The sequence below is a fragment of the Tupaia chinensis genome, unplaced genomic scaffold (genome assembly GCF_000334495.1).
Source record: "Tupaia chinensis unplaced genomic scaffold, TupChi_1.0 Scaffold139218_1, whole genome shotgun sequence".
NCBI classification, from domain to species: Eukaryota; Metazoa; Chordata; class Mammalia; order Scandentia; family Tupaiidae; genus Tupaia; species Tupaia belangeri.
In genome coordinates this window covers 321,145-329,060 of record NW_006199107.1, presented here as the reverse complement: position 1 = coordinate 329,060, position 7,916 = coordinate 321,145, and positions in this window count along the sequence as shown.

Sequence of the window (7,916 nt, the reverse complement as noted above, 5' to 3'; positions counted from 1 at the left end):
TTATGAATATTGCTACCATGACCATTTGAGTACAGATTTTTGTGTGAACATATGTTTTCAGTTCTCTTGGGTCTATACCTTGGAATGGAATTACTGTCATGTAGTAACTCTAACTTTTTCAGGAACTGTCAGACTATTTTCCAAAGTGGCTATACTATTTTATATCCATCAAGCAGTGTATGAGACAATAGCACCTATCTGAGTATATATTTTTAGGAGAAACTTCAAGAGCTTAAGTATTGATAGCTGGAACCATGAGAGTCTTTTGAGATCCTAGTAAGGTTCTGAATCTTTATTTTTTTAAAGAGATTTTTTTACTATTGAGAATGTTTGCTCACTGGAGAGACAGAGAGACTGAAAGTAAGGAATCACCTCCTGGGAGGATGGCCATGCTGCAATCTCTTCTCCATTCTCCTCTTGGGATCTTGGGCATGCATGCACATGCACATGCACATGAGTTTCAAGCCACCGGGTCTGGGACTTGAACTGTGATCAGCTATGTGGGAGTCCAGCACCTTACCCACTACACCATCTGCTGGCCCCAAGTTTCTATATCTTAACTGGAGTGGTGACTATATGGATGTATTCCTATACAATTGAGCTGTGTACTAAAGTTAGTGACTTTATGCAAGTTATATATTCATAAAAAAGAAAACAATTCTCACTTCATTTTCCTGTACACCAGGAGGACTTTATTTCAGAGCAGCCCTAGTTTATGAATTGATATTTGGGAGCCATTGATCTTGAGATAAAATCTGAACACATTCATTAGGCTTGCAGAAAGTTTTTTTATAGTCTGGTCCAAATTCCCTATCAGCCTTTGCTTCATGCCTCTCTCCCTCCCTCCTATTTTTTGTCATAGGGTAGTCCTCAGACACCAGGCTTTTTTTTTTTTTTTTTTACATTTCTTTGCTCTTAAAATTGTTCTTCCTACTACATCATATCCTTTTCTTCCCACCTCCACCTGGTAAAATCCTAATTTTTCCAAGACCTAACTTTCTTTGAGTCACATAAGAAACATGCTTGATCCTATAATCTCTCATAGAGCTTTTTTCTTATTCTATTCTCTATTATTATTATTATTTAGGTTTTTGTCATAGGGTGTGTGCATGCCCTGGAGAAAGAGAAAGACAGAGAGGGGAAAGTGAGAAATCACCTTCCAGGGGATGACCATTCCATTCTGCAACCCTTCTCCATTCTCTTTTTAGGATTTTGGGCACTCATGCACACATGCCCAGCATGATTTTCAAGCTGCCAGGTCTGGAACTTGAACCATGGCCAGCCATGTGGGAATTCAGTGCCTTAACCCCACACTATCTGCTGGCCCTATTTATTACTATTTTATTTGACTTACAATAATTGTAATAGTATGGGATGCAGTGTAATTTTTCAGCCTATGAATACAATACACCTTACAATGATTAAGTCAGAGTAATTCGCATATCCATCATCTCAAACATTTATCCCTCTCTAGTCAAATTAAAATTAATTAATGAAATTTAAAAATGCTTTAAAAAACTGATTTAAAAAGAATGATTAGTTATATTTATTATTTTTTCCCAATTTACTGTAGGACACATGTGCTCACCAGAGAGGGAAGGAGTGAGGGGAGTGAGAAAGCAAGCTGCCAGGTTGACTCAAGCATGGTTGGCCATATGGGAGTCCAGTGCCTCAACTACCGCACCACCTACTGGCCCCTTAAATTCATTTTTTAAAACTTTTTATTTAAGGGACCAGCAGATGGCATAATGGTTATATCACTGGACTTCTACATAGTCAACTACTGTTCAAGTCCTGGACCCGGTGGCTTAAACCTCACACTGAGCGCATGTGCATGCGTGTACAAGATCCCGAGGGGAGAACAGAGGAGAAAGGATTGTGGCGTGACCATACCCCCAGGGGATAATTACTTGCTTTCTGTCTCTTTCTCTCTCTCTCCATCTCTCTAGTGAGTGCACATGCCCTATAGCAAAAATCTCTCTATAGCAAAAATCTCTCTAAAAACAAAAGAAAAACTTTTTTATTTAGAATACTCATGGCTGGGGCCATGGAGGAAGCAGCTGGATCTGACATGGCTGACTGTGGTTTGAGTCCTAGATCAGTGACTTAAAAAACACTCCAGACTTGGGACTAGCAGTTAGCGTAACGGCTATGTCGCTGGACTCCCACATAGTCAACCGCGGTTCGTGTCCCGGACCCAGTGGCTTAAAACTCACACTGGGCGCGTGTGCGTGCGTGCCCAAGATCCTGAGAGGAGAATGGAGGAGAAGGGATTGCGGCGTAACCATCCCATCTGGGGGGGTGATTTCTCGCTTTCTGTCTCTCTGTCTCTGTCTGTCTGGCTAGCGCATGCACGCTATAATGAAAACCTCTCCAAAAAAACCCCAAAAGTTCGTGTCCCGGACCCGGTGGCTTAAAACTCACGCCGGGCGCGTGTGCGTGCGTGCCCAAGATCCCGAGAGGAGAATTGGAGGAGAAGGGATTGCAGCGTGGCACTCCCCCCTGGGGGGTGATTTCTCACTTTCTGCCTCTCTGTCTCTGTCTGTCCGGTGAGCGCACGCTCCCTATAGCAAAACAAAAACAAAAACAAAAACAAAAACAAAACACGCCGGGCTTGAAGCATGTGCACGTTTGCCCAAAACCCCTGGAATGGACGGGACTGCAGTGTGGCCGGCGCCCCTGGGAGAGTGCTTTTTCACTTTCTCTCTATTGTTCTTTATTCTTTTTAAAAATAATTTTCCTTCCATCTTCCCTTTCTTTCTTCCTTTCCTTCTTTCTTATTTGACCAGAGAGGGACAGAGCAAGAGCGAAAACAAGAGAGGGAAAGTGAGAAAGCAAGCCTCCAGGTCTTGGACTCAAATCATAGTTGGCTATGTGGGAGTCTAGCACCCTTAATCATCACACCATAGGCTGGGCTCCCCGTATTTTTCTTTCTCTCTCTCTCTCTTTTTTTTTTTTAAATTTATTTTTAAAAAATTTGACCAGAGACAGAGAAAGAAAGGGAGTGAGAAAGGTTCGGGACTTGAACCATGGTTGGCCATGTGGGAATCCAGCACTCTTAACCACCATGATGCCATCTGCCGGCCCCCCTCCTTTTCTTTCTCTATCCCTATGTCTCTCTGGGGACCACATGTGTCCTATAACAACAACAAAAAAATAAATTAAAAAAATGCATGGACTTATAAGAAGTTAAAAAATAGTACAGAAGGCCATGCACTCTTTATTTACCTTCAAGGTGCTATTATATGTAACTATAGGAGAGTATCAAAACCTGAAAGTTGACATTCACTCTCTCTCTCCTCTCTTTTTTTTTTTTTAAATAGAAGTTTTGCTACATGTCACATGCTTTAGTCAGAGAGACAGAGACAGAAAGCGAGAAATCACCCCTGGGGGATACCCATGCCACAATCCCTTCCGCTCCATTCTCCTCTCAGGATTTTGGGCATGCACACACACTTGCCCAGCGTTGAGCTTTAAGCCACTGAGTCCAGGGCATGAACTGCAGTCGACTAGGTAGGAGTCCAGTGATGTAACTATTACACCATCTGCTGGTCTCCACTAACTAATTTTTGCTACTCATCTTTTCACTTTTCTTTTTCCTGTGTCAGTCATTTGTAGCTATTTACATATAAACTTAAATTACTTAAAAAGATGTAAAATTCAAAAATTAGTTCCCTGGTTTTACTAGCCACATTTAAGGTACTTAATAGCCACGTGTGACTACAGTGCGAATATAGAGCATTTCCATTATTGCACATACTTCTTTAGGACAGCACCGATACAGCTACACACACCTATCCAGCTTCATACCTGCTATTCCTAGGATAGTCGGCATGATCAGTGCACACTTGAATGACTGAGTCTAGTCCTATCCTTTCTTTTTTTTTAAATGCCAGAGAGTGAGAGTGAGAGAGAGAGAGAAAGAGCATCCCCCAGTGGAGTGTGGTCATGCCGAAATCCCTTCTCCATTTCTCCATCCTGTGCGAATTTGGGGCATGCAGATGCACCCAGCATGTTTTTCAGAACACGGGCTGAGATCCAAATCAAAGCTGGCCAAGTGAGATCTGACTCCCTTAACTGTTAGGTGTGGGGCCAAACCTATCCTCTTGTTTTACATGGAAGAGACAGACCCTAAAAATAAAACTAAGTAGCAAATGTAGAACTAGAGCTCAGATTTCCAAATTCCAAGTTTACTAGTCTTTTCATTTAGAACAATTTGTGAATTCCTTAGTTTGTATCAGTTTTAGAAGAAGTATTAGGTAGTGTAATACTTTAGGGTGCAATTAACCGGGGAATTTGTTAGATGTCGTATCTTGGAACTCTGTCTTGCAAGATTTGGTTCAGTAGGTCTGGGGTAGGACATAAGAATCTATGCTCTTAACCACCACGCCACCTGCCAGCCCCAGAATCTGTATTTTACATGTGTACTTAATTAAGACTGTGATAATGGCATAAAGATAGATAAAAATAGGAAGCGGAACAGAGCCTAGACATGGAGCCACGTTTATATGGACATGTGCTTTTCAACCAGTGCCAGGACAATCACTGAGTAAAAGAAAGTTTTCAGAGAGAAAAATGGTGTTGGAATATCTAAATATACATATCAAAAAAAACTTTGACCCCTACCTCATGCCATATGTAAGTAACATGGATCATTGACCTGAATGTAATAATTAAAACTACAAACCTAGAAGCAATTGTAGAATAATATGTGAGAGACCCAAAAATGAATAACTGTAAAAGAGAAAAATTGATGAGTTACATTTTTATTAAGAGTTTTTGTTCTCCAAAAGACACCATTAGAAAAATGAGGTCTAGGGACCAGCAGGTGGCATGGTGGTTAAGGTGCTGGACACTCCCACATGGCCGACCACAGTTCAATTCTCAGACCTGGTGGCTTCCTTTCTGACTTTCCCGCTCTCTCTCTCTCTCTGGTCAAATTAAAATAAATGAAGGAATAAATAAAATAAAGATAAATAATTATTTTTAAAAAAAAGAAAAAAGAAAAAAAGAAAAATGAGGTCTAGGGGCCAGCAGCTGGCATACTGGTTAAGGCACTGAACTCCCACATGGCCAACCACGGTTCAAGTCTTGGATCTGGTAGCTTAAAAATCATGTTGGGCAGAGGGACCAGCAGTTAGCATAATGGCTATGTCGCTGGACTCCCATGTAGTCAACCACAGTTCGCGTCCCGGACCCGGCTGCTTAAAACTCTCTCTGGGTGCGTGTGCGTACGTGCCCAAGATCCCGAGAGGAGAATGAAGGAGAAGGGATTGCGGCATGGCCATCCCCCCTAGGGGATGATTTCTCTCTTTCTGTCTCTCTGTATCTCTCTGTCTGGCGAGCGCACGTGCCCTATAGCAAAAACCTCATGCTGGGCACATGTGCATGTGTGCCCAAAATCCCAAGAGGAGAATGGAGGAGAAGGGATTGTGGCATGACCATCTGCCATGGGGGAAGATTTCTGACTTTCTCTGTCTCTGTCTCTCTCTCTCTCTCTCTCTGGTGAGTGCAGATACCCTGTAGCAAAAATACTTGAAAAAGAGAGGGAAAAAATGAGGTCCAGCTTTGGTACTGCAGGCTGTAGGTTGCCACTGCATAGTACTGAAGTCATATGGGAAAACCTGAGGTTTGGATTCCATCCATGACCCTGGATGGCTGGAAGGAGAATTGCAGCATGCTAAAATCCTGTTTGCAGTCTGTCTCAATAAACTTAAAAAACCCCACCATCCCCACCACCACCACCACCACGAAGAAGATGGAGGAGGAAGAGGGGGGAGGAGGAAGAAGGAGAAAAAGAAGGAAGGAAGGAGGAAGAGGAAGGAAAACGAAAAAGAAAACTAATAGCGGGACCAGCAGTTAGAGTAATGGCTATGTCGCTGGACTCCCATGTAGTCGACTGTGATTCAAGTCCTGGACCCGGCGACTTAAACTCACGCCGGGCATGTGTGCGTGCGTGCCCAGGATCCCAAGAGGAGAATGGAGGAGAAGGGATTGCGGTGTGGCCATCCCCCAGGGGGTGATTTCTCGCTTTCTGTCTCTCTGTCTGTCTCTGTCTGTCTGGCGAGCACACACGCCCTATAGCAAAAACCTCTCAAAGAAAAAAGAAAACTAATAGGCAGGCCACAAAATGGGAAAAATATTTTCAAAATATATTTCAGTGTTTCAGGCAAAGGACAGGTACCCAGAAGTTATAAAGAATATATAACTTGGGACCTGCAGGTGGTGGGGTGGTTAAGGTGGCTGGATCCCACATGGCTGACTGTGTGGTTAGAATCCTGGCCCCAGTGGCTTGAAAAATACACTAGGCAGATGGTGTAATGTTATATCACTGGACTCCCATGTAGTCAACCACTGTCCACACCTGGACCTGGTGGCTTTAAAATTCTTGCCATGCACGTATGTGTGTGAGTATGTGTGTGTGTGTGTGTGTGTGTGTGTATGTGTGTGTGTGTATACATGCGTGTGCACATACCAAAATTCCCAAGAGGAGAAGGGATTTCAGTGTGCCATGCCCCCTTGGGGGCGATTTCTCACTTTTTGTGTCTCTGTCTTTGTCTCTCTGGTGTGCACATAAGCCCTATAACAAAACTCTATCTCTCAAAAAAAAAGTGGGGGGAAACACACTGGATGTGTGTGCATGTGTGCCCCAAAATCCCAAGAGGAGAATGAAGGAGAAGGGATGTGGCATAGCCATCCCCTCTAGGGGTACATTCTCACTTTCCCTTCCTCTAGCTCTCTCCAGTAAGTACACATACCCAATATTGTGTGTGTGTATTCATATTAATATTTTTTGGCTAGAATACACATGCACTTACCATAGGGAGACAGAGAGACAGCGAGAGGAAAAAGCATCCCTTGTGGGGAATGGTAACGTTACAATCCCTTCTCCATCTCTGCTTTCAGGATCTTGAGTGTGTATGCACATGCACCTGGCATGTTTCTCAAGCCTCCAGGTGTGGGACTCAAACTGTATCGGCCATGTGAATCCAGCTGCCTTAACCACTAGGCATGGAGGTGGCCCTAAATTCTATATATTATATAAATAAAAAATAAAAGGTAAATAACTCAATTAAAAATTCAGCCTTAATGTGCACATTAAAGTGTTCAATATCATTAGTCATCCAGGAAATGCAAATTAAACTCTGAAATGCCGCTGTATACCCTCTGGAATGGCTAAAATTAATAGGCTGACAAAACCAAATGTTTAAGGTGTGTAATAAACAGAACTCTCTTAGCTGGTAGATCCGAGTACAGAACAGTACTGTCTCACTGGAGAAAGTGGGGTAAAGGGTCTTTTTTCCCTTTTATGAAAACACATGTGAGAGACACAGAGAGAGATACCCTCCACAGGGCTTGGTCATGCATTGACTTCTGTCTCCAGTCCTCCAGCCCACCAGGAGCCTGGTGTGTTTTCAAGCTGGCCAGACCAGGGGCTTTAATTGTGGTCAATATGTGGCCTCCAGCTCCACAGCCTGGTATACTGCCAGCTGTGCCACAGAGACTGGGCCAAATATTCTTGTGTAAGTCTTTTTGTGGGTATCATCTTTTCATTTCCTTTGGGTGAATGCCAAAGAGTGGAATTGCAGGGTGTATGATCAGCAATTCTATTCCTGCTCAAAATAAATGAATATCCATAAAGAGACTTTTACAAGAATGTTTATAGCTGCTTTATTCACAATAGCCAAAACATGGAAGCAGCCCAGGTATCCACCGAAATGAAAACGGAAAACAAATTGTGTTATAAATTCACACAGAGTTATGTCATGTATTCGTACTCAGCAATAAAAAGAAACAAACTACTAGATGAATTTATAAAGCATAACACCGAGTAAAAGCTTAACACAAAAAAATTCCCAATTCATTTATATAAAGTTGAATGAAAAAATTAGGCTAGTAGTTGCTTTGGAGGAGGG